This window comes from Arvicanthis niloticus, chromosome 26 (genome assembly GCF_011762505.2).
Source record: "Arvicanthis niloticus isolate mArvNil1 chromosome 26, mArvNil1.pat.X, whole genome shotgun sequence".
Classification (NCBI taxonomy): domain Eukaryota; kingdom Metazoa; phylum Chordata; class Mammalia; order Rodentia; family Muridae; genus Arvicanthis; species Arvicanthis niloticus.
Genome location: NC_133434.1, coordinates 38189242 through 38206593, shown reverse-complemented (window position 1 = coordinate 38206593; position 17352 = coordinate 38189242). Strand labels below are relative to the sequence as shown.

Here is a 17352-nt window from a genome sequence, read left to right as displayed (position 1 = left end):
CGGGGAGGGCGGAGAGCCGGGGCGGGGGCGGGGAGGGGCCGCGGCCCAGATGGCGGCCCGGGGCGCGTAGCAGCGGCGGCTCTGCGGCCCGGGGCCCCGGGCGGGCGGAGGTGGCGGCTCCCGGGACCGGCCGCGCGGTGAGTGTGAGCTTTGTGTGGAGCCCGGGCCGGGCGGGGGAGGGGCGCGGGGGCCGCGGCGGGCGCCCGGCGGAGGAAGTGGGGGTGGGGGGCCCGGGGCGGAGCGAGGCGGGGGTGTGTGCGGGGAGCGCGGGGTCGTTGCGTGGGTGGGGGAGGGGCCGAGGTGAAGTTCAAAGCGCGGTGCGGGCGGCGCGGGCGGCGGTGCCCGGGACGGTGCCCGGTCCGGCCGGGGGGCGCAGGCGCGGCCACGGAGTTCTCCGCGGCTGGGCTCCGGGGAGCGCGGCCCGGGCAGGGGCGCCCGGCGGCGGGGAGCGTGCAGCCCGCAGGCTGTGGGTGTGCGCGCCTTCCCGGGCTGCGGTCGCGGCCGCCCGGTGCTTTTCTTCAAGATGGAGGGATCCCCGGGCCTGGACTTTAAGCTGCGGGCCCCGCGAGGGTCCGAGACCCCGTCCTGTCTGGAAGCCCGTGCTGCCCTCGCTTCCCTTTATGCGTAATTACGGTCGGATCGGCTCCGCGCTCCGCGCAGATTCTCCTTCCTCCCTCGGGGGCCGAGGAGGAGGAGGAGGAGACACATCTGACCAATTAATGTGTGTTTGTGAAACAGGCAGCGGCAAACAGTCATTTCGGCTTCTAGGAATTAGGCTCGCACAGGGTGGAGAGAGCACAGCCCTTCGGGGGGGGGGGGGATATTTCTGAACAAATCACAGATGATTAAATTCTCTCAGAGGCCGCTTCCTACCCAAACCAGAGTGGGAGAGATGGGGAGAGCCAGCCGGTTTGCATCCGTGTGTCCAGAGCCCCGGGGTCGGGCAGAGCCCCCAGCCCCGCAGGCCTCTCCTCTCTGTGTCGGGCTTTGCTCTGCAGCCTTGAGTTAATTTCACCCCTGCTGCTTTGTCTGGGGGGAGGGAGTGCTGGTTTAGGCTGTTGTGAGAGATGACTGTTGTGCTGCCACACAATAGTCGCGTCGTTTTATCGGGAGTGCTACCCCAGGGCTGAGAACTGTTGCAGCCGAGATAAACCGGTCCCTCTCACCCGCCTATTGTGTACACAGTGAAGGTCATAGGTTCAAGTCTTGTCTGAGAGCTTTGGATATGCTCCATCTCCCAGGCTCCTTAGTGCCATTTTCTCCCTTTTCCAGACTGGGGCTTGCCATTGGAGGAGGCCAGACAGAAAGGCTCTTCTTTTTGAGTGAGGAACAATGCAGGACTCAGTGGCACACATTTTTTCAGAAGAATAGAGGGTGCCAGCCATGTTGTGCCTGCCTCTTTGCTTAGCCTGTAACTAAGTTGTGGCGGAATTGCGTCTGGGACAGGCCACCTCATGCTTTGTGACAGACCTTTGAGGAAGGTGACTGCTAGAGGAGGGTTCTGAACTTACATAAAACAGCGTATTTGAATGTTTCTGTATAGAAGTGGGGCTCTCCTGCAGTCATTTTTGTTTGTTCCTTAGGAAAACCAGTAAGGACGGGAGTAAGATAGGGAGCCGAGGACCAAGTGCCCCTCCCCCAGTAGGGACTCATTGGTTGCCCAGGCTCATCTCTAACTCAAAATCCTTCTGCCTCAGCCTGCTTAGTGCTAGCAATTAGAGGCCTACACCTATGTCCTGCACCCAGACACCTTTTTAAATGGTGACTTCCTGGTGAATAATTTACATAACAAACAGGCCGCTCAATTTGCCCAAGACAGGCTTTGAAAACAAAACTTTCCCTTTATAATTCAATACTTAGAAGATGATTCACATGTTGTGGAGAGAAATTAGCCACTGAGAGGAACCGCTAAAAATCATTTGGATCTGGTGGTTGAGAAGGGTAGGAAGAAACATATCCTGACTGTGTGATGAAGGTCTCCAATCGGTATTTTGGTACCATTAAGTTTCAGTTACAGCACATATATTCAGTTACAGCAACTCTGTAACAATTACATATATGTGGGGATAGAAAAGAGGTTTTCATCCAAGACCTTAGAGAAGTTTTTTAAAAGATACACTGTAAAGGAGATCGTATTCAGTATGCAGTATATAAAATAGCTGCCTAACTATTTTCTATAGTTTATTATTGAATGCGGACACTGGCCTGGGTTTTCGGTGAAGGTCTTTCAAGACAGTAAGTGCTAGCTGTTGTCTCTCCCTCGTTACCCTTCTGCATCAGTGAGTTTCTTTACTGATGGCCTAGCATTTCCATGGTGGGACTTTGATAGGAGAGAACAGGTTGTTTTGACATTTATTATAATTATTATTTTTTTTAATAGTAGAACTGTCTTTAAGCCTTACCAAAAGTATTGTCTGCCGTAGACTGATTCTCACTGTATGTCCCAGGGTTCTTAGCATGCCCCAGTTAAACTGAATTTAAGGCTTTTTTTCTTCTTGGGCTGTTGGCGGTTTTTCTTGATTAGATTTAGTGCTTTCAGAATTGGACTTTTGAGTGTGACCATAACTTAAGACAGCATTCTGAGTGACTGTGTTTCACAAGTCACTTTGAGTTCTTCACCTCCACCTTGGTAGGAAATATTTCCTGGTGAGAAGTCTTTATTTATAGCTGGACACCTGAGTGCTTAGGACATTTAGTGTGTGGGGTGTGGCTCTTTGTGCTAATATGTTATAGTTAGCATTTAGCGACTAAATGCCTGGAACAGGATAATTTGTTGATTGCTCTGTTAAGTGGAAGCGCTGCTCCTTATTATCAGACTCTCAACCCTTGAACCTGAGCTCAGGCATGGAGGATGGATACAAACACACAGGGAGATTTGTTCTCCAATAGTTGCCACTCTGCTTCCTCTCTCTACTTCTCTGCCAGGCATCTTAATACTTCACTGCTCCAAAGGCAGCTAAGCAATTGTTGTTTTCATTGTGGAAAGCCAGCATGGACGGGGCTGCTGCCAGGCACTGAGATAAGATGGCCTTTGGTTGTGCGGCGGCAAGTTTTCTTCTCAGCAGCTTAATTCTCACATCTACTTTCTTTTATTTTTTTTTTTAAAGTTCCCTTTAAAAAAAAAAATAAAAGAGCAACGTTGCAATGAAGAATGAAGAGAACACAAAATTCACAGTATGTTAAGTAGCGTCTTCATACCGGCCTCTCTGATAGAAGCCGGCTGTGACAGGCAGAATGAAGATAGGTGGTGCTGATTGGCGGGTTCTGGGTCCACTAAGTGTCAGTGAAGGACTCTTTTCACTAGAGAACAGGTAATCACCAAAGCACCTGCCTAGCGAGGCATGTGGCGGCGGCAGTGGCGGCAGCCGCTGTGCAGCTGAAGAGGGATTATTGAGCAGGTGGCTGGAGAATCACATGCCACACTGACAAGAAAATACTCAGCACTGTGTGGTGAAGGCTCCGTTCACATGTGTGAAATTGCACTTTGTTTCACGATTCTTAATGCCTGTTGTTGATTTGTGAGTGAGATGGTGATGGAATACAGGCGAGATTCTTTTCCGAGTGGCGTGCCTTGGTCGTGGCCCTGCTGTACCTGTGGAAGTTCTGGCTTTCTGCCCCATGAAAGGCAAGGAAATAGTGGTAACTCAGTGCTTCTAGGACTTGCTTATTAGAAGTAAATGGGAAACAGGAAATGCTTTGCCATCTTGATGGTGCAAAGCTTTAGCCCAGCTGGTTGTATGCAAAGGGCCCACCTGAAGCTCCTTATGCAAACGATTTGCATGCTTTTATTTTACAAATATCATTTCCTCCATGAAGTTTGCATTTCTTTCTTCAGTTTTTAGGTTTTTTTCCTCCTAGCACCTTTATAACTTTTTCTTGATCTTCCTAATGTCAGTTGTTAAAACCAAGTTATCACCAGAGGGTTAAATGATGTTAAGGAACTATTTTTATTAAATATTTATTTTAAAAACAATAAAATAAAAGCAACTATGGCATTTCCTGTGATTTGGAATAATACTGTATATTTTGAGGATTTCTGAAAATTCATAGATTTCCCTTTAGATTGTTATTAACCATCTTCTGTCAGCATGATTTTCCTTTTCCGTGTTCTTGAGGCTGTTCTCTCTCCTCTCGTTTTGAGATGGTGTGTGTGATGTGGGATTACAGACATGCACCACCACCCTTGGCCCCAAGCTACAATTATGAACAAGTAACTTGATGTTTGGTAATAATTTTCTGTATCAGGTCACTGGCTCCGTGGACCTTCTCTTGTCATGCACACATCCCCAGGAACGGGCATAGCCAATAGAATTCACAGATACTGAAAGGGACGAGACTGTATCAACTGTTTTAAAGTTCAGATGTCTTCTTCGACATCTGATGTCCAGTAGAGTGAAGGTTCTAACTTGATTGATTGATTGATTGATTTTGTGTGTGTGTGTCCTCATCTCTCCTTCCATCCTGTGGTATCTTGGGATTGAATTCAGGTTGTAGATGTGGAGAGGCAGCACTATCATGGGTTTGTTTTATTTGAATTGTTCACAAACTCGCATGTCCTCTCCTGTCACTCAGTGTGGCCTCCTTGTGCTGCCCTCCCTCCTTCCCTCATTGTCCCTCCTGACTCTTTGCTCTGAAGACTTCCCCAGCAGAGTAGAACACTCATCACTGTCCTCCTATGGTGACAACCCAGATGCCCCCTCCTTCCTTTGCTCCTCTCTCTACCCCCCCCCCCCCCCCCCAGCCTGGCTCTAGCCACAGTAGTTGAACTGTGAGCAGCCAGGTCAATGAATGAGACACATTTGGATCCAGAAGGGCTGAGTCTCTCAGGCTTCTCTTGCTGTTTGTTCTTGGATCAGAGTTCCAGAAATAGGAAATGGCAAATACCCATTACATCACATCTTCCAGCATTCAGGTCAAACCTCGGGTTTTTTTCTCTTGTTCTGTGGCTTTTTCCTTGGAGGTAGAGCTGTCTGATACAGGCAAGTTTTGAAATTGTCTTATTATGCTCAGTGGTATGAACTCTCTCCTTCCACATGTTGGCGTCAGGGTTGCAGCAAGTGCTTGTATCTGTTGAGCCGCCTCTCCAGTACCTATGGAAGTTGTTTTCAGTGTCCCACGGCCAGGGTAGTGGGTGCCACACAGCCTTTGGAGTCAGGTTACAGCGTGGAATCTAGATCTCTGTAGTTAGGGTACACTGGGTGCTGGCACCACGTTGCATGCCGTTACCTGTATTTGCTTTATTTGTTAATATGCAGCTCACAGGCTTTTGGTATAGTGTCAGCACCACTCCTAGCAACGTTTCTAAGTGGCACTTTGTGTCTGGTTTGTAAAAAAAAAAATATTAATCCATTTTTCCTCCCAGCCCCTGCTCCTGTAATAAGTCTGAGATTAATTATTTATTATTAAATGCCTATGCCATAGCTTTGGCTTCTTCTCTGACGAACTTGTAACTTATTTAACCCATTCAAACTATTCTATGTCTTCTTCATGGTTAATCACCTCCCCTTCAGTACTGGCCCACTTCTTCCTCACATCTTTGCGGCTCCCCAGCATCTCCCATTATCCTCTCACTATTTCCCAGAGTCCTCTCCACCTTTCCTCCTGTTTCCTGCCTCAGCGATTGGCCGTAAGCTTTTTTATTGACAAGTGATACTTATAAGAGATTCTCTTTACACTGGTTGGGTGAATCTCCATCATAGAACCAAGGTGAACATTTACGAATGAACCTTGTAAACTTGAGTTACAAATCCTGAGGTTTGGTGTGAAATTCAAATGCTTACCGTCCATCATTCTAGTGCAAGGTTTGTTTCTAGAACAGAGTCCTGAGGATGGGATCAGAGAGGGAACGAATCCCAGTGGTGCTTAAGTCTTCGAGGGATACAGGAAGGACAGAATGGGGTTTCTCTACTTGGCAGCTGCTTTCGTGTGTACTTCCAGTTCACACTTGCTGAAGCTTACGTCCTCTTGCTGTTCTTCCGATTTCTGTGATTCGAGACTGTCACTTAGCACCTCATCTGACTGGAGTGCCTGCTTTCCATTTACTTAAATCTTTTCCTTTTTTTTTTTTTTTTTTTTTTTTTCCTTTTTTTTTTTTTTTTAATGTTTATGAGTGGAAGCCAAGAGAGGGCATTAAATCCCCTGGGACTGGAGTTACAGTTGGGAATCAGACCCAGCTCTGCTGGGAGAGTGGTCAGCATGGCTTTGTGCTCTTAACCACTGCTTCATCTCTCTAGCCTATTTCCCTCATTTCCCTTCTCTGCTGACCTAGGTCAGGTTTTCATCTTCTGTACCTCTGTGCAGCAATCTCAAGGCTGTGTTCTTTCTTTGTTCTGTACATGTTGCTGCCGGACTGTAATACTTAATTATTTGTGCTGGGCCAGACGTGGTTCCTGTCCTACTGGGACCTGCAGTCTAATGGAGCAGATAGTCAACAAATGAATTTGTAATTATGAATTAAAATGCTTTAAAAGAAAATTATTGGGTTTTTTAGAATAAGTAACACAGAAACCCAACATGGACTTCTGGGGATTCGGGTTATTTTATATGTGTGAATGTTTTGCTTGCATGCATGTCTACGCATTTCATGCATAACTCGATGTCCACAAAGGCCAGAAGAGGGCACCAGATCCCCTGCAACTGGAGTTATAGATGACTGTGAGTCACCGTGTGGGTGCTGAGAATCAACCAAAGGCCCTGTTGCCCTGTGCTCCTAACCACCTCCACTCTCCAGCCCTCCAGTCTTACTGGTTTATTTATTTAAATAAGCATGTAGCCTCGGCTGGCCTGAAACTCAATGCTCAAACTCGAAGGGACCTGCCTGCCAGTCTCCTGAGTGAGTGCTGGAGTTAAATGAAGGTCTGTGCCATCACACCCAACCTAGCATGGATTTTTAAAATAGCAATTTGAAACATTATTTTATCCTCACTTAAAAAAAAATATAAAGAAACCCAGCCTACTGTTGTAGGCTAATGTTTAAAACGATTTGCTGGGCAGTGGTAGCATACAACGTTCACTCCTCGAACTGTGTGACGTGGGCAGAGGCAGGTAGAGGTCTGAGTTCAAGGCCAGCCTGGTCTACAGAGTGAGTTCCAGGACAGCCAGGGCTACACAGAGAAACCCAGTCTTAAAAAAACAAGATAAGTAAATGAATTATTTTAAATTACTTTTAGCTTTCGTGTGTGTGTGTGTGTGTGTGTGTGTGTGTGTGTGTGTGTGTAATTTATGCATGGGTAGGTACCGTGGTGGACATGTGGAAGTCAGGATAACTTTGAGGATTTATTTCTGTTTTACCTTCTACAGTCATGTAGGTTTTAAGGAGTGAACCCAGCTTGCCAGGCTGTGGCGTAAGAGCCTGTACCCAGTAAGCCGTCTTACTTGCTTGCTAGGTTTATTGCAGATCTTTTTGTCTTGGTCAGATCTGGCCTTCCTCGGCTTTATTTTCTGTTTCAGTCTATCCATATCTTTCTACAGCCATCCTGATGACTTACCCTGCGTTTTTTCAGCCTGTTTTTCTTTCCTATTGGAATGTTCTTCTGTGCTTCCAAGACATTCACATCCCCAGTCCATCCCTTCCTTTAGACAACTGCAGTGCTCGGTGCCCTTCCACTCATCCTCCTGTCTCCAGAACCGATGTCGTTCTCCTCTGTGTCCCTTTAGGGTTTTTTTTTTGGGGGTGGGGCAGTTATGGAAAGATGGCTACGATCTCTTACAGCACTTCCTCATATGCTGCCTTCAGTGATGATTTGTGTGTGGATGTATTTTCTTCCTGCCTCATTTAAGTTCTGTAAGACAGCTCTGTCTCCTCTGTTCTTTTGTCCCTTGTAAATTCCTAGCCCAGTGCTTTGAATATAACTATGCATAATTAATGTTTGCTGAATTGAATTAGACTTAGACTTTGGAAAAAAAGAAACTTCATGTGATTTTTTTTTCAAACCCCTTTTATAGTAAAACAAATTCCATTCAACACATTTTACCCCAAATTGAATAAACTAGGAACAAGACAGACTGAATGGCTTAAGAACCCCTTCTGATTCAAGAGCAGGCTTTGTTATCTTACTGTTGTGTTGGTAGCATTGCTGGCCCCATGCATCCTAACTTGGAGGAGTGTGTGCAAGGTGAGCTACTCACGGGAGCAGCCGGGTTCTGCTGAGACAGAGTACTGGGCACTCTGGGTTTTGTTGATCTTCTTAGAAGTTTGTCTCATTCTGTTGGGTTCCTGCTATACGTGAGACACTGTTCCAGCTTCTTGGGATCTGTCAGTGAATAAAACAGACCAAGTCAAAACCAATGGACTTTATCTTTAGGAGGGAAGAGGTTTTGCTTCTGAGCCCAGGCTGACTGAAGCATTTCTCCTGCCTGGCTTTCCACAGTGCTGGGATTACAGACTTGAGGCACCATGCCTAGCAGATTGTGTCTTTTAAAAGAAGATAAGAATAAGCAATTATATAGTATTAAAAGGTTGAGAACTAGTGTGGGGGAAGTGGAGTGGGGTAAAGGAGGCTGGATTTGTGAAAAGGGTTACACAGATCCAGTGGGAGGTAGCAGCTTTTAATGAGATTGGTGCTGTTGGTACGTTCCTGGATGGTTATAGACGCCTCAGACTGGTAGCTGTTTTTCTGCCCAGCAGAGAGAAAGAGGTAGTGTCTGCAGTTGTTCAGCGTCCAGCTGACTCTGAAGGGAAATAGCTACTTATTAAGTCTTTTCTGCTGGCTGGCATTCCTGAAAGTCAGTCACAGTGACAGTTGCACCCGTCATCTGGAAGACACCGGGGTTAGAAGCAGCTCCCTGAGGAATGGGATTTGATCTTCTGCTGGCCAGGCCTTGGGTGTCTGGAGTCAAGGGTGAGTTAGGTCTCTGGATTTTCTCCTTACTCAAGAAGAAAAGGCCAAAAATAAGACTTTCCTTTCTAGTAAGGCTTCAGCAAGTTTGAGTCAGGTCTTTAAGACGGCTCAGCGGCACGGCCTTCGCCTGTAATCCTAGCACTTGGGAGGCGGAGGCAAGAGGGTCAAAGGCCAGCTCTGGCTACATAGTGGTCTGTGGGCCAGTTACATAGTGAGACCCTACATCAAAAACTGGTGCAGCAGCTCAGGGGCAAAGATACCTGATAACCCGAGTTCAGTCCCCAGTACTCACATGGTGGAACTACACACATGCACACGCTCATGCACGCGCATGTGAACACACATGCACACACAAATGTAATTTATAAAAACACCACCACCAACAAAACCAAACTGCCTACTTTTAAAAAGTGAATGTTGGGGTTTTCAGTCCTCTCAGCGTGTAGGCTCTGCCTTGGCTGTGTCACTACCTGACTGAGCAGTTTGCAGTTGAAAGTGTAATGTCTGGGTGCTGTGTGCATGTGTAATCTTCTGATTTCTATACTTGTCTTTTTCTAACCTTTGTAGTTAATTATTTTTCCTCTTACATTGTCCCCTTTTTTTCTTTCCTTTTTTTCTTTCTTTTTTTCCCCTGAGACAGGGTTTCTTGGTTGTCCTGGAACTTGCACTACAGACCAGGCTGGCCTCAAACTCATAGAGATCCACCTGCCTCTGCCACCCAAGTGCTGGGATTAAAGGAGTGTGCTATCACCTCCCGGCCCCATCATTCGTTTGGTTTTGTTGTTGTTGTTGTTGTTTTGTTGTTGTTGTTTCCAACACATGAAACTGGTAGGAAAGAAGTTCCTTAGGTTAGACCACTGTTTTAGTAACTACTGCAGAGCTAATGTTTCTAACTAATATACAAGAGATAGAAAATCATACTTTTGTCCTTGGTTTGTGTAGGTGCAATTTGTAGACATCCCATTGTAGCCTCTTTGTTATAGTTTGACATTTAAAGTGGCTGTTTTAGTCACTGCTCTGTTGCTGTTGAAGAGACACCATGGCTCTTATAAGAGAGAGCATTTACCTGGGGACTTAACAGTTCCAGAGGTTTGGTGCATTATCGTGGTGGCGTGCAGGCGGGGACGGTGATGTTGCTGTAGTACAGACCTATTTTCTGAATCACAGGCAGAGACAGAAAGATTGTACCTGCCATAGGCTTTTGAAACCTCAAAGCCTACTCCCCAGTGACACACTTTTTCACCAGCAAAGCCACACCTACTCCAACAAGTTCATACTTACTAATTCTTCTAATCTTTCCTACAGCTCCACTCCTTGTGACTAAGCATTCAAATATATGACCCTGTGGGGCCATTTTTATTCAAACCACCACTGTAGGTGAGGTGCAAGGCAGTATTAGGACCTGCCTGCTCTGTTTTTAATTATGTATACCACCAGTTGTGGTGTACAAGAGGACCTGTTAGTCATTTTGCCAAAATAGATTCTTTATGATACATAACATTAAATTATTATTATTATTTAGTTTTGGAACTCAAACAGTGCATTCTGTGTGTCAGGCAAGCACCTTACCTTGAGTTGTAGCTCCCAGACCCTAGAAGTTCTTTTTTTTCCTTTTCTTTTAGTGTTTATATTTATATACGCATTGCTGTTTTGCCTGAATATATGTTTGTGTGAGGATGTCAGATCAGCCTGAAACTGGATTAGTTGCAGGCAGGTCTGAGCTGTCATGTGGGTTCTGGGAATTGAACCTGGGTCCTCTGGAAGATCAGCCCGTGCTCTTTACCTCTGAGCCAAACCCCAGGGCAAACAAACCCCTCTTTCCCCACAAAGTTCTGAGTCTGTGCTAAGGAAAATCTGTTACTTTTAGGCAATTTGTAGCCTCTGATGGTGAGTTTCTAGGAAGACTTCGTATTGCCTTTCTTTGAGTGTATGTTGTATTTGATATTTAGAAAAAGTCACACATTCTCAGAATGCATAAGTGGTAGTTCTAGGTAATCCAGAGCTACATAGAAATATACTGAATATAGAAAGATAAATGCTACAGTTGGGTGTGGCATCACATGCCTTTAATACCACTACTTGGGAGGCAGAAGCAGGTGGATTTGTATGAATTTGAGGGTTTGAGGCTAGCCTGATCTACATAGTAAGTTCCTGGACACCCAGAGCTGTCTCAAACCTATCTCAACCACACAGTCCCACCCCAAAAGAACTATCATATTTGTAGTATTTGAAGTTCATGTTAAAGCAAAGGATTAAAGGGACCCGTGGGTGGTTTGAATATGCTTGGCCCAGGGAATGACACTATGTCACTGTGGGGGTGGGCAAAGAGAACTTCCTCCTAGCTTCCTGAGGGTGCCAGTCTTCTCCTAGCAGCATTCAGATGAAGATGTAGAACTCTCAGCTCCACCTGTGCCATACCTGCCTGGACGCTGCCATGCTCCCACCTTGACAATAATGGACTGAACCTCTGAACCATAAGCCAGACTCAATTAAATGTTGTCCTTGGCTTGGTGTCTGTTCACAGGAGTAAAACCCTAAGACAGGACATATGAAACAAATCGTTATTTGATAGTTTTAGAGGCTGTAGGGAGGGAAAAGGAATGTTTTGAAAAATCACAGAAAAACTGATTGGGTGCAACATAAAAATTAAACAAAACCAGAAAGACAAATTTGACATGTCTCTTTTTATAATAAAGGTTTCTGGTTATTTGGTTGGTTTGGTATTTGAGACAGGGTTTCTCTGTGTCGCCCCAGCAGTCCAGGAACTCACTCTGTAGACCAGGCTGGCCTTGAACTGATAGAGATCCACCTGCCTCTGCCTCCTGAATACTGGGATTAAAGGCGTGCGCCACCACTACCTGACTGTATTTTTTATTTTTTATTTTTAAGAACACATTTACTAGTTGTATGTGTTACCTCACGGTGTTAGCAGTCTGAGGCACTGGGATTTCAAGCTGAAAGCCGGCCTAAGTCACAGAGTAAAACCCTTTCAACAGACAACAGCACTGATAGAAATGGAAAGACAGCCAGGTGGGCATGGTGTCATGCACCTGTAATCCCAAGACAGCCGAATCGGGAAAGAGCAGGTCAACCTGGGCTCCATCTAGCATGACCCTGTGTCGGGGGGGGGGGGGGGGGGAAGCAGATGACTTGGCTTGACCTGACAGTGTGAGTTCAGGGCCTACAACCCATATGGCCGAAGGAGAGCACAAGTTGTCACCCGACCTCACCATGCATGTGTTGCTACACACACAAGCAGAGCTGCTGGGATAAGTAATAGTAGAGGTCTGTCTGTGTTTTTCCTTGATTATTACATGAATGCATATGTACATACATACATATAGTCCTGCTGTGCTCACAAAAGTCAGAGGACAGTTTGTGGGAATTGGTTCTCTCCTTCCATCGTGTGGGTCTTACTGTCCACACTCTGGCAGCAAGTGCCTTTAGCCACTGAGCCTCCTGGCCAGTCTGTGGTTTGTTTGGTTGGTTGGTTTTTTTTTTTTTTTCCATTCTACTATGCTGTTTACCTCCAAACATCATCTTGATGATAAGCTCTATATAAACACACTTAGACAATAGCATCACTCTTGTTTAGCACTTGAATAAATACATTTGTTATTTTTGTTTTCATCTGTGTGTGCGCACACACGCATACACACACTTTCATCTTGTTTGTATGTGGGCCCTAGTTCCATGATGAGTGCGGTCAGAGGACAGTTTCGTGGAGTTAGTTCTCTCTGCTTGTATGGAGTTCTAGGATTTTCTCAGGATTTTTACCAAATGAACCATTTCGCCAGCCTAATAAATGTTTTCCATAAGTGAAATATTAAGGGTCTAAAAGCCGGGCAGTGCTGGCGCACACCTTTAATCCCAGCACTCAGGAGGCAGAGGCAGGCGGGTCTCTATGAGTTCCAGGACAGCCAGGATGACACAGAGAAATCCTGCCTGGAAACCCATCCTCCACCCCCCAAAAATCTTAAGGGTCTAGAAATCTGGTTCCATTGGTAAAGTGTTTGTCATGTAAACATAACGAGTCATAGTTCAGACTCGCAATACCTGTGTGAAAAACGGATGGCAGTAGTGTACATTTGTAACTCCAGTATTGGGGGTTGGGGGGGCGGCGGTGGGTGGATCCCTGTTCCAGTGTAAAGTAGTCGGTGATAGAGGAAGATGTGTGCATCCTCATGCACACTGTGCACACACACAAAAGCAGTGTTACAATTTTTCTGTGACATTAAGGTCTGATGTGTTATGTGGGGTGTGTGTGTGTGTGTGTGTGTGTGTGTGTGTGTGTGCGCACAGGTGCTCTCTATCACTGTGTCCCGTTTCTTTGACCCAAGGCCTCTCTCTGAACCTGGAAGCTAGCTGGTTTTGTTTTGTTTTTTTGTTTTTTTGTTTTTTTTACCTAGGCTGGCAGCCAGTGAGCCCAAGCAATTTTTTCTGTCTCTGCGTCACTCAGTGCTTGGGTTACAGAAGTATCTGAGACCATGCTTACATAGCAAGCATTTCTCACTCCTGAGCCACTTTTTTTTTTTTTTTTTTTTTTAAATTAATGAGACACTGGTCTTGTGTAGTTGAGTCTAATGGAGACTCACTAATACCCAGAGATGACCCTGACTCTCTCTTAAGCTCAAGGACTATCATATTGGAGTTTAAAAGAAAAGCAGCACAGGTTAAGAAAGAATCCTGGCAGCCATTAGGAGGAGAGAGAGAAGGTCTTGCCTTTTCAGTTAGACATGGGGCAGGTGCAGAGATCGCTTGTTAAGGAGACTGGAAGTGGACCGGTGCACTGACCTAGAGCTCTTAGTCCTCCTGCGCCCGCTTTACAGGTGTTAGAATCAGAGATGGACCACCAGACAGGTTTTATTTCAGGAATGTGCCCGCCCTTGAGGTTTTATTTCAGAAATACATATTATGAGCAAAATGAAACATTGGTGAACCTCGGGTACAAGAATTGAAAAAAATAAGCAGAAAGTGTCAGACATCTTCTCAGGATGAGTAATCTCTAGTTAACAATGGTGACTCCCAAATGAAACTGGAAACTCTGGTAAGCGATTCCTAGAGAAGCTGGGTCAGTGTGCTACCAGACAAATGCTGGGCATCAATAGGGACATAATCAGAACTGAGTAAAACAGTTTCCCTCTACACAAAACTAAGGTGTGTCTAATGTGTCACGATCTTGTCTGGTTATAGGGACTTCTCAGAATTAGTGGTCAAAGAATGTGAAGACTTTAATAACAATGTGTCTGTGGGGGAGGTGAGGATTTTTATTTTATGTGTGGATGTTTGCCTACATGTATATAGGTCTATCTGTGTATTTTGTGCTCATGAATGTCAGAAGATGGTGTTAAATTCCCTGCAGCAAGTAACAGATGGTTGTGAGCTGCCATGTGGGGGCTGGGAATTGAACCCAGGTCTTCCAGAAGAATTGTAAATGTGTAAATGTTTTTAACCACTGAGCAGTCTCTCAAGACCCTAATAGTTTAAAAAAACTGTTTCCTCCTCATCTTGCTGACAATTGAAACTAGGACCTCTTGTGTGCTAGGGTGTTATGCTTGCCTGTATTCCAGACCTGGAGCTTGCTTTCATGTATTCATTCGTTTATAGACAGGGTGTCACGTGCTGTGCCTGGCCTCAAACTTACTTTATAACCGACAGTTATTTTGAGCGTCTGGTTCTACCTCTGCTTCCTTAGTGCTGGGATATCTTTCCATGCATTCCTGGTTCATGTGGTGCTGGGGATTCAACCACGGGCTTGGTGTGCACTGGACAATCACTCTTGTAACTGAACTGCACCCCAATCATCCTCCTCCTCCTCCTCTTCCTCCTCCTCTACCATCACCACCACTGTCATCATCATCAATTTTACCACAATGGTAATTGAATAAGTGCCTGGCTGACCACTGCACTGCCAGCTTCTCAGTTTAAAGAGATTATTAATATTAAGCCTTTCTGAACCGTGGAGTGAGCGCATAGGTTTGATCACCAGTTCTCAGTGTCCATCCTATATTTGATTCAGAATTCCCTTTCAAGTCAGAAGTGAATTCATTATACTTAAGTAGCTATCTTTATGAATGCTAAGTAACTAAAATGTGTTAACTCTACAGTTGGAGAAATTTAAAAATAGTTTTTAAAAACTTGTGTGAGAAGAAGAGAGAATGTGTGAACAAGGATGGGCGTGTGCCGCATGTGGGGAGGTTAGAAAACAGCTTTGAGCCAGTTCTCACCTCCTGCCTTGTCGAGGAGGTATGTTCTCGTGCCTCTACTGTTGTGTTTTTTACTGGCCCACGAGCGTCCAGCTGTCTCCTGTCTCGTTACTGTCCTCTTTCCACGCCCCGTCTCTCTGTAGCAGTGATGGAATTACAGATGCCAGGGTTTGGTTTGTGTTTCTGGGTTTTTCCCCCGTATTTTTAAAGATTTTAATGAATTGGAAGGCTAGCCCTTCCCAGTTACCCTCCCTCCAAATCCTTTTGTTTTTCCCACCACTCTCAAGTTGATAGCTTCTTTTTCTTTGATTATTATTGTTATGTGTGTGCGTGCATGAGTGTTTATACACACACACACATAGCCTCCTGAGTCTGTTCTGTTGTTGGTGTGTATATGTGGTTCCAAGGCTGACCACTTTGCATTGAACAACCAATAAGGAGGCTCATCTCTGGGAGCGGTGAGTTCTTTTTCTCCCCGCACTCATTAGCTGTCTGAAGTTCTTTGTCTAGGGGTGAGCCCAAGCAAAAGTCTCCCCTGTCCACAGTCACATGGCCATTGATACTGCCATGCGTCCAGTCTTTTTTTTTTTTTTTTTTTTTTTTTTTTTTTTTGGTTTTTTTGAGACAGGGTTTCTCTGTGTAGCCCTGGCTGTCCTGGAACTCACTCTGTAGACCAGGCTGGCCTCCAACTCAGAAATGCACCTGCCTCTGCCTCCCAAGTGCTGGGATTAAAGGCGTGCCCCACCACCGCCCAGCTCCAGTCTTGGTTTTTATTTTTATGTGCATGGGTATTTTGTTTGTATGGAAGACTGTTGTTCACCACATGCCTGCCTGGTGCCTGTGGAGGTCAGAACACAGCATCAGATCACCTTGAACTGGAATTACAGGTCCTTTACAAGAACAGCTATTGGTGTCTCTCTGTCTCTGTCTCTCTCTCTCTCTCTCTCTCTCTCTCTCTCTCTCTGTCTCTCTGTGTCTATCTCTCTCTCTCTCTGTCTCTCTCTCTCTGTCTCTGTCTCTCTCTGTCTCTGTCTCTCTCTGTCTCTCTCTGTCTCTCTCTCTCTCTCTCTCTCTCTCTCACTGACACAGAGCTTATGCTGTAACTGACAGACCTGGAGGAGGAAAAAAAAAAAGGAAGCCAGGTGGACCAGAAAGGACCCCTGGGATAGGAAAAATGGACTGGGATTTGGAAACGAACAAAGTGAAATTCAGAGTCTCTCTCCTGCAAAAGTCAGGGTGTGAAGTCTGAGATAAAAACAACAGGACAGTTCTAGTGAGGGCTTACTCTGTGCTTCAGAAAATTCTTTCCTGCTGTATCCTAATATGATGGAAGAAGGAACAGAAGAGAATACCACCATTTTTTTTTTTAGCACTGGTTTCTGGGTATCAAACCCACTTAACCATCTTCCCCACTTGCAGGTCGGGGTTTTTAAAGACAGGAACTCACTTACTCCTGATCTATTTCCCATGTGTTGAAATTACAGGTTTTTAAAGTAGAAAAAAATGTAGATTTGTTTTATTTTTGGTTGTTATTTTTATTTTTTGTTTTGTTAGTATATAAACTAACAGGGTTGCTCTGTGTAGCCCTGGCTGTCATTGGCCAGGCTGGCCTCGAACTCAGAGTTCCACCTGCCTCTGCCTCCTCCCAAGTGCTGGGATCAAAGATGTGCGCCACGGCCACCCTGCCCTTCATAGCATTTTTTTTTAAATTCTTTTTTGCAAGATTTATTTATTCACCATTGCTCTCTTCAGACACCCCAGAAGAGGGCATCAGATCCCATTACAGATGGTTGTGAGCCACCATATGGTTGCTGGGAATTGAACTCAGGACCTCTGGAAGAGCAGTCAGTGCTCTTAACCGCTGGGCCATCTCTCCAGCCCCAATATAGCATTGTTACACACTTTTTTTTTTTTTTTTTTTTTTCTGTTTTTTGAGATGAGTCTCATTATGTAGCCTTGGCTAGCCTGGAACAGTTTGTATCCTGGAACAGTATTTAGACTAGTATGTAGACTAGGCTAGCCTCGAACTCAAGTGATTCACCTCTGCCTCCCCAGTGTTGGAATTAACTCCTGGTTCTTACTCCGTTTGGATCGCTGCCCACCGCATCTCCCTGACTCCTTCCCACCTTTACACTTGTACCCCAGTGTTCTGTCTGCGTGTGCCTGCCACACTTCCTACCCTCCTTTACTAAAACCTGTCTTCCCTCCTCCTGCTTTCCATTTAGTGTTATGGCCTCTAACCACATTCACTCCCATGTTAAGTACACTGGTATAAAAATCAGGGGGCCAGGCATGATGGTGCATGC

General features: G+C 45.6%; 1 protein-coding gene across 1 annotated transcript in view; it reads left to right on the top strand.

Moving 5' to 3' along the window:
• The window catches only part of Znf609 (zinc finger protein 609), a 127813-nt gene continuing 110461 nt past the window's right edge, over positions 1 to 17352 (top strand). Inside the window, exon 1 of the mRNA XM_076925822.1 lies at positions 1 to 137. The gene's annotated coding sequence lies outside the window, so the exon portion shown is untranslated. The remainder of the gene's footprint in view (positions 138 to 17352) is intronic.